Here is a 9,484-nt window from a genome sequence, read left to right as displayed (position 1 = left end):
GCCACTAACCCAATGATCTAATCCAATTTTCAACATTAACTATGCTGATGAGAAATTGCTTGATATAGCCTACTTTTGTAATAAATGTTTTGACCTCAAATTTTCCTTAGTTGGTTTAATTTTATTCCACATTTTTTGAGCTGAGTAAGTGAATTGTTGAGAAAAAAGGGGTTGAGCATGTTCTCGACTTCCTTTGAACAGGATTACTCTAACTTTTTTGTGTAATACCGTAGAGAAACGAAAACAATTAATTTTATGGATGTATAACAACTGTAATACATATATTTAAAATTTTCGATGAAAATTCAATGTAGTATTTATTAAATATAACTGATTTGCACCTTGTCTTTTATGCAAGTTTCCATTATATCAATAGGGCCATTCAAATTTTCCGCCGCTTTTCCCTCTCTTGTCATGGCTGCCCATGTTCAATTAGCGGCCACTCAGCCACTCTAGTTTACTATATTTTAGCTCGTTGGGTAAACCATTTAAACGTTGGTTAACCATGCCGGAATATTGTTATCTTTCATGTTTGTTTTCATTGTAGGAGTAATTATTTTAATTAAATTCTTGTTTCGTCTCTTACAATAATAATTGTAGGTAAGCTGTTCTGAAAGAATTAAAATAATAATCTTTTTTCAACTGAGAAAAATTGCCTTGAGAAATAATATTCTTATTAACTTATCAAGATTTCATTAGAATTTTACTACATAGCCTACAACCTTAGGCTACTTTTTAAAATAATGTACTTTTAGGTACTAAATCTAGTAATTAATTCATGCGATACAATGATATATAATTTTTAAATTGTAAAAACTAGATTGTATGTAAATAAATGAATAAATATAATTTTATTGCCAGTTCATTAGTAGGCCTAGTCAGTTATATTGTAGTGATGTAGTCTAGTTCATTTTTTTCAATAAACAAGTAATTCATTTCCAAGTAACTTTTTTTTTGTAGTGAGGTCCATGTTATAATGGCATTAGACACAGATAGGAGAACAACGTTGCCGATTCTCTTCTTTGGTACTGATTATTATAGAAGCTATCTGATATAGGGCCTAATATTAACTATTCATTCAATGTTTAATATTAACTATTCATTCAATGTTTATAATAATCAATTAGGTTGAATTTTATTCACCAAGAAAATAGGCCTATATTTTCCAATGCTTAAATCATAGTTTTCCATAGTAAAAATTTAACATTTTATGAATATATATTTCTACATTGTTGAAGAACAATCTGACAATGTTACAGAGATAGAAATAGTTTGCGCTATTTTTTTCGAATGATAGGCATATAGCAACGCCAATGTTACTCAAATACTTTCATTATAACGTACAAGCATAATTATAGCAACACCTATGCTACTGAAATACTGTGATTATAACGTGGATTTTACTATAGTAACGTAGGTAGGCTACTAATAGTAATATAGGTAGGCTAGGTAAGTTTTACTTAGTATTTTGGTTAAAAAAGTAATGCTCTAGTCGTCTATCAAAGTTTTGTTTTGATAAAAATAGTTTTTTCATAGATCTACAGTATGTATACCTGTCTAAGAAATATTTATTTAAGTTGGGTGTGACAGTCTAAGTAGGATAAGCAAAGCTGTAAAATTAACTAGTTTATAATAATGTGCATTGCATGTCTGGAAATGTAAGAACTTTCCAATTCAATAGTTTGATGCCGCTTTTATAAGAATGCAGGCTTCAAGTGTTTTAAAGACTTGCGACTATACAGCCCCATCTAATAAACGTCATAGAATTTCATCTGAATTTTTTTAGCTAGTTAGAATGAATAGTCTCTTTTGACCAATTTCTGTGTCCTTTACAAGGTCCAGGAGTTTTTATGCTAACATACCATTTCTCACATGTTTGCTTGCAGCCAAACAGAATCCTTCTTATAGTCCCTAGTCATTCACAATCCAGTATGATATGCTTGGCAGTCTCTTTAGACTGATTACAGTGCCTACACATCTGACTCTCATTTATGAGTCCGATTGTGTGTAGGTGTTTCCTGAAGTGGCCGTGTCCAGGTATCAGGGCAATCAACTGCTTGACCTGACCTCTACCCAGACTCACCAGCCAGCTGGTGAAGCAAGAGCATGCGTCTGCCAGCAGCCTTTTGCAAAGTGCTTGACCAGGGTGACCTTGCTATTGCTGGTGATGTAAGTCCCTGGACCATTTACTTATTTTATGGAAGGCAGTTGTTTTGCTTATGCCACAGCTTGGCTCTGGACCAAAGAATGGCATGTTGGAACCCCACTTAGTAAGCTCATCTGCACGCTCTTTACCTCCTATGCCTACATGGCCTGGTACCCAACCAAGATGCACAGAGTTTATTTATTTATTTATTAGATAGAGCGAACAATACAATAGTCGGAGTTGCGTGTTACAAGCCTGTTAAGTGTTTTATGGCACTCCTACACCAATTTAGACTTGATTTCATTGGAGTCAAGAGCCTTGAGGGCTGCCCGACAATATGTCAGGATTACTATATATGCTTGTCACAATAGTGTCTGTCAATGCCTAAGTTGGCACAAGCCATGATGCCCCAAATCTCTGCCAGAAATATGGTGCAGTGTTGTCCCAGACTTGCACAAAGTTGTGTTCTGGGTGAATCACTGTACACCCCGTAGCCAGATTTCCCTTCAATGAGAGAACCATCCGTGTACCAGAAAAGGCTACCTCTTTTGAGATAGGACCCTTCCTCAGACTTTCACTCCTCTCTTAAGCAGAATTTATCAGAGAAAGGTTTAGTGAAAACCATCTCCGTACTCATGACATCTGATGTCATTTCAAGCACAGGGCTGTGAGCAACAGCTTTGGTGATTGTGCAATGGCCTGTCTCTCCATTCTCTCCTTCTCTCCATTGACCTGCAACTTTCAGTCGATTTTCAGGCTGATTTTCGTCCTTCTGCCATTATAAAAATGCTCAATGGCAGTAAGCCAAGAGCAACTTCAAGAGCTGCTGATGGGCTGCTCCTGAAAGCTGCAGTGTGCCCATCCTTTGTAAACTTGTGAGTTTGGCTGTGGCTGTAACCTGGTTTACCTTTGTCCACCAGACTAGTGATCCATATGTTACATGAGGCCTTATTACTGCCTTAGTACAGCCACAGAGCTATGTGAGGCTTTATCCCCCACATGGAGCTTGCAAATCTCCTGGACGTCATAAGCGCCCATCATAATGCCTCATGCATTTTATTATTTAAATGATTAATTGATACTTACTTGATGCTTGAGGTCATTACCAATGACTGGGGTTTCCAGATAGTCAGTGTCAGAATTCTCTGATCATAGTAAAGTAAACATGATGATTCCCAAGAATAGTGTATAGAAGGTTGTCTTGATCGCATAAGATGCGTGGAGAACGCAGCCGGCTATGGTGTGACGTCATGCTGCGACCTCTCGGCCCGGCTTAACATGTATTCAAACTTAAAAATGCCCAATTTTGAGAACTCATAGCAAATCAACCATTAACACTTCATAGAAGTGAGTGACATCAAAATGTTCAGCATTTTATCCTCTTTAAAACAATATCAAAACCAATTTTTGATAGAAATCCTATAACTTAGTTGCTACTGGCGAGTCTAGAACAATTCGTTTGAGTACACAATTCGTTTAGATACATACTATTTCAAATACCTTTTTTGTACTTCTTAGTTTTTTTGCGTCGTTTTATTTCTTTCTCTTATGTAGATTCTCATTTAGATATTCCACCCTAATGAAGGTCCTTTGTCTGTGGAGAGAACCTACAACTTCTTGGAGAATGCAGAATCTTTTTCTGATGATGTTAACGTTATTTTATCAACAACTCCTAACATTATCACAAAACTAAACAGTCTAGATCAGCCCTAAGAATGTATGAACATCATTTAAACATTATTACGATTTTTATTTATTCTCATTATGAACAAAAAATAGATAATCACGACTTTAAATGACTTCAATGCTGTTATTTTATCAAGAAATGAAGTGCATTTCACTACCGTACTGTAAGATAATTGAAACATTTTATGAAAGACTAATGATATAGTATTTAAAGGTATATTTAGTTGAAGTATTTGAATAATAATTATTAATATCTATTCTTACTTTACACAAGTGTCCTTTGCATTCATAAGTACCTACCTATCCCATGGCCACATTGAAATCAAAAAATAACATTATGCCTTGAATAATATGATGTTTCCTTTGTATATTTGTGATCCATGAAAAGAATCAATAAAATATACTAACAATCGTCTATATTCATGATAATAATACTGCTCTGAGTACAAACAAAAACACCATAAAAGAGCAATGTGTTGGCACTATGCTTTCCATTAGACAAATAAAATGATAATTTGTATTAGTAACCAGACAGTTCAACGATCTAAAAATAGCTTGTAACCATGGTGAACAGTTCCATGAATTCGCTAAATTGATTCTAGGTATTTGTCAATTAATATAGTCCTAAACAAATAATGATCATTTAATGTTTGCGACTAGCATTCTGGGCGACGATACTATCAACTTTCACAAACGATTGTCAAATAAGAAACCATAATTTTTAAATATAATTGGACGACCAGCATAGAATTTTATTTGTTTTACATTGTCGTATTTATTATTGTTCAAAATAAGTCCAAAACAAATAAGTTACCAGCCTTTTCACAAATGAATTTGTTTTACCTATTGAATATAGTGATGGATTCAAGGACTTTCTATACTTTTCGAAATAAATTAATGTTTTCAAAATACATATTGATGTAAAGCTAGTTTCTTTCTGAATTGAATTGCATATTCATATTTTTTATCAATACAGCGGTTTCTATGTTAGGAATTGATATTATTTGATGCGGTGTTTTGTATGTAATTCATATGGAAAGCCGGCGTTTGCCGGCCGAGAGGTCGGAGTCTGACGTAGTCTCATGCCATCTCATGCGCGTACATAAACGCGATCGCGGCAACCTGCTATACACTATCCTTGGGTGATTCCAGCTCAATCTCTCATCCAACCAGAATCCTAACAATTTTACTGAATCTGACGCAACTGGTTGTCTTTTCAATGAGCAAACCAAGATGTTTGTTTTCTCCTCATTTAGTTTGAGCTTGTTGGCAAGAAACCACAACTTAGCTACTTCTATGAGTGTCTGGCGGACTCCTCCTTTGCCTGTTGCACAGTGACACCTCTGGCAATCAAGGTGGTGTCATCTGCAAAGAGCACTGCCCCCTGACCGCCTGAGAAGTCATTCATGAGTAATATGAACAACAGGGGGCCCAAAACCGAGCCCTGTAGTACTCCATGCTCAACACCTCTCAGCCTTGAGCGAGCACATCTCAGCTGTTCCACCTGTTTCCTATTCTCCAGATAATATGTCACTGTCCTAAGGAACCCGCCTCCCAGACCATATTTTTCCAAACAATGTGCTGTGAGGTATGCAATCGAAGGCCTTGCTAAGGTCACACAATGTCAGGCCTGAAACAATGTTGTCATACGGTCAGCACTCACCAGCTTCCTGTCCATCATCCGCTGTTGCACCTGTCCTACATTGTTGATGGGATTTGAGCCACAGACAGGCAACTCCTGCAGAATGTTTTCTGCCACACTAACAAGGTAATTGTTGAATTCATCTGGATTGAGAGGTGATTCCATTTGAGGTTTCTTGGGGCGTGGGTATTTATGATGTCCCAGACTGCTTTGCAGTTGTTATCAGTAGACATGATAATTTCTGAAGTGTACTTTCTTTTAGCCTTGCCAACCTGAATCCTGTACTCTTTTTTGTTTGTTTTAGGTACTGGTTTAACCAGTAGTTTTTATCTTCAGGTGTCACTGCTGTCTTGTGCTTATGATGAAGCAGTACCACCAGGCTCTTTCTCTGGGATAGAGTTTCGTCAAACCATGGCCTACTTGCTGAGTAGAGTTCCTCTACTGCTGTTTCTTGAATCCTTCCTTATTGTCCTTGGGAATACTGTGTTGAAGACATTTACATAACCAGCGAACAGCATATCCTGCATGTATTCTTGCTTTGTGAGACCAAAAACCTCCATCCAGTTGATGCCCAAAAGCTTCCTGCAAAAGATGGAAATTCTTTCTTCTCTCACTACTATGGAGTAGCTGATGTAGTTGCCCTTCCAAGGCTCCTGTGTTTGGTCAGTTCTATGTAAACTGGCTTGAAGAACAACTTTGCTGTGATCAGATATCAATGGGCCCGTTCTGTGTAGGCTACATGGAATGTGGTAAATTGTCCGATTCACAATTTACCAAGTAAAAAGTTCCGCGTTCCATGGGAGGAATTCTGACAGATTCTGCTCCAGAAACCTGTTCAAGTTCTATCTTTATGCCCCACAGTCGAAGTGTGGTAAATTGTCCGACCTGGTACAGTTCCAATTATCTGAGCTCTCATTGGTCGATTATTGTAGTCTGCTTGCTTCTCTGCGCATGCGCTGATAGTTTGTTTACCATAGCATAGAATACATAACCAACAATATGATGTTTGATAACCATTCATTAAATGAATTTTTCTCGATAGAAAATTTGTGAGTGATGGAATAAAAGAAATTTACACTTTTCTAGACGTTAGGATTGTAAAACAGCCTTTCTTCATTCAACCAGCTAGTAAACGGCACATTGATACATTTTAGTGTAAATCAACTTTATATGTGCGCGCCAAAAGCTTGAACCAACGATTTTGAAATGGCGTTCCATGGGAACATTTTGCACTAGTCAAGTGATGGAACAATTTACGATTGGAACTGGAATAATTTACTGTACACAGAACGTACACAATGGATCAACCACTCTGGCAGTATACTCCCAGGAGTTCAAGCTGGTTATCACAGTGTCCAGACAAGCATCACCCCTGGTGGGACAAAGACTTCCAACAAATAGATTGTGACTTCGTAATAGGTTGACGAAGATATCTCTCTCCTTGGATGGAACTTCAAGGTGTACATTGAAGTCACCACCAATGAGTTTTCTGTCTTGCTGCCTGCTCAAAATGAAGGACGAAAATTCATCGAGAAGCAGTTTGAATCCTTCAAAGTCTCCATTTGGTGGATAGTACACAGACACAACAATAATATGATAATCCACCAGCTCCACCGCTGCAAGCTCCAATGTGCACCCCTTGCAATAATTAGTAACCTCTACCATTTTATATTGCAGTTTCTTATTCAAGTAGATTGCAGCACCCCCATTTTTATAAAGATTCCTGCAGTAGATGCTGGCTAGGCTGAGTGTGCCGATATTTTGATAGAAGTTTGACTCCTCTTCTTTCAACCAGTACTCTGTGATGCACATAATGCTTGGCTCCATTTCGTCCACAAATAGGTCAAGCACATCGAGTTTTGTTCTGAGGCACTGAATGTTCATAACTATGATGATTACATTCTCTGAAAGTCTTTGCTTGTCTTTCAAGAATCAAGAATGTTTTATTGTCACAAACAAAATAATTGCATTGACAAAAGTCACTTCATAAGGATACATTAACATTGATACTTTGTATACAAGTACACGTTATATATTGTAATATTACAAATAAAAATAGAAATAGGCTACTTAAATATTTCAGCTATGGATAACAATTACAGACCAGCATTTGCTCGATTGAATAAAATGCTCTATTCTTCAACCATCCCTTTATTGCTCTCTTAAAACTATCAAGATTATAAATCCGTACCTTCAGTGATAACCTGTTGAAAATTTTCACTCCTATATTATAGCAGTACATTTTTTGTGTTTTGACAAGCCTAGCACGGCCCAGATCAATCTGACTACCTGACTGAGTGTTATGCTCATGAATGCTTCCCCTCAAATTGAAAATATTGGAGTTTTGCTTTACAAATATTAAACAATCCATAATATAAATACATGGAAGTGACAATATACCATTGTCTAAGAAAAAAGGCTTACAGGACTCCCTCATGCCCAGATTAAATATAGCTCTTTTTTGACACAGAAACACCTCTTTTGCGCCACTAGAATTTCCCCACAGCAATGTACCATATTGAAGGTGAGAGAGGAACAGTGCAAAATATGCGTTTAGGGTGAGACTAATGCTAGTACTAGATTTCAACTTCTTTAACAGAAATACAACTCTAGATAATCGAGTACAAAGTGCATCAGTATGACTTTTCCAAGTAAGTTTTGAATCAAGGTTTATTCCCAGAAGTTTAACAGACTTTTGTTGACACTTCACACTAGAGCTAAACGTTATAGTTTCAGTTTTGCTCTCATTGACAACCAGTCCGTTTGCAGAGAACCAGACGTCAGCTCTTTCTCTCATATAGTTTATTATTATGGAATTTAACTTTGATTGTTCCAAGTCAGCTTAGAGTCAATGTTTAGCCCTAGGACTTTACTTGATACTTCAAGCCGTGTTGATCCAAGTTTCAACCTGGAGAGAGACTTCAGGTTCTTCTAATCTAGGTAATTACGCTTCTAAAGGAGCGTAAAAGACGTGCACCAAAAGAGGTCATGCAATCCGAATTAATTTACCGCGTTTTTGAAGATCATATAGTTAAGGCCTAAGACGACATTTGAAACTAATGAGACATAAAACTGAATCCACACTGTGAAAATGCTCGACAAATATTCTGCTCAATAAAAGCATTGTTTTGGTTGCAACTAATTTTGACTCTTCTTATTCAATATGGATATAATTGTTTGGTATCTTTTTGTCTGTCTGTCAAATCGTAACACAATATTACCTTCACTAATATTTAAATCATTAAAAGTGTGTTAAGAGATGGCAGTCGTTAACTTGAGACTACGAAAATCTGTTTTTATTTGTAAAGAAATTAGAGTTATTCTGATACTGCTTCATTATTTTTCAGGAATCAACAAAAAGTTTGTGAATGAGCAGAACAACTGTCAATCATTCTTCTCATTCCTCTTGCTGTTGTCAGCAATCTTCCACAATAACATCAGAATTATTCCAGATTTTGACCTTTATGTGTCATTCGTGAACTCAATCAGGTTGGTCAAGTCATATCTCTTATATATACACATTTTTATGAAAGCCATCATCCTGAAAACTGAGTTTTCCATTGCTTTCTAAATCAGTTGAAAACCTCTAACTGTATAAATTTCTAAATACTACCGTCATTGAATCATTGAAAGGGTACCTACTACCATAGTGAGAAGATACTTGCATTTTTGTCCTTGGCAGCCTACTGGTATCACCAAAAAAATTATTGAGATATGTCAGCAACGCTTACAAAAAAATACGAGGGTAAGTCAATTATTATCCGCATTGTAGGTGTATCTCTGTTCATGTTGGTAGCACTGTTAATTTTGCTTATTTGTGCTTATATCTAGGCTAGTTTGAAACTGCTGTTTTTATTCCATCATCACTGACATGCTGTTAATTATGGCCGCTTCACTTGTCATTAGCACCAACGTTCAGTGAACCATTTTCCGAGGTTGGAAGGTGTATCAGGGAAAATTCATCAAAACTTTCAGTGCTATACGGGAATAGTGTTTTACCATAACTGAGT

At 36.6% G+C, this 9,484-nt stretch overlaps 1 protein-coding gene across 2 annotated transcripts in view; it reads left to right on the top strand.

Moving 5' to 3' along the window:
- The first annotated feature begins 458 nt into the window (after positions 1-458).
- The window catches only part of LOC111051506, a 56,430-nt gene continuing 47,404 nt past the window's right edge, over positions 459-9,484 (top strand). For both annotated transcript variants that reach the window (XM_039436147.1, XM_039436146.1), the window contains exons 1-2: positions 459-600; positions 8,822-8,963. The gene's annotated coding sequence lies outside the window, so the exon portion shown is untranslated. The remainder of the gene's footprint in view (positions 601-8,821; positions 8,964-9,484) is intronic.

Source organism: Nilaparvata lugens, chromosome 10 (assembly GCF_014356525.2).
Source record: "Nilaparvata lugens isolate BPH chromosome 10, ASM1435652v1, whole genome shotgun sequence".
Classification (NCBI taxonomy): Eukaryota; Metazoa; Arthropoda; class Insecta; order Hemiptera; family Delphacidae; genus Nilaparvata; species Nilaparvata lugens.
This window is presented reverse-complemented; position numbering and strand designations above follow the sequence as displayed.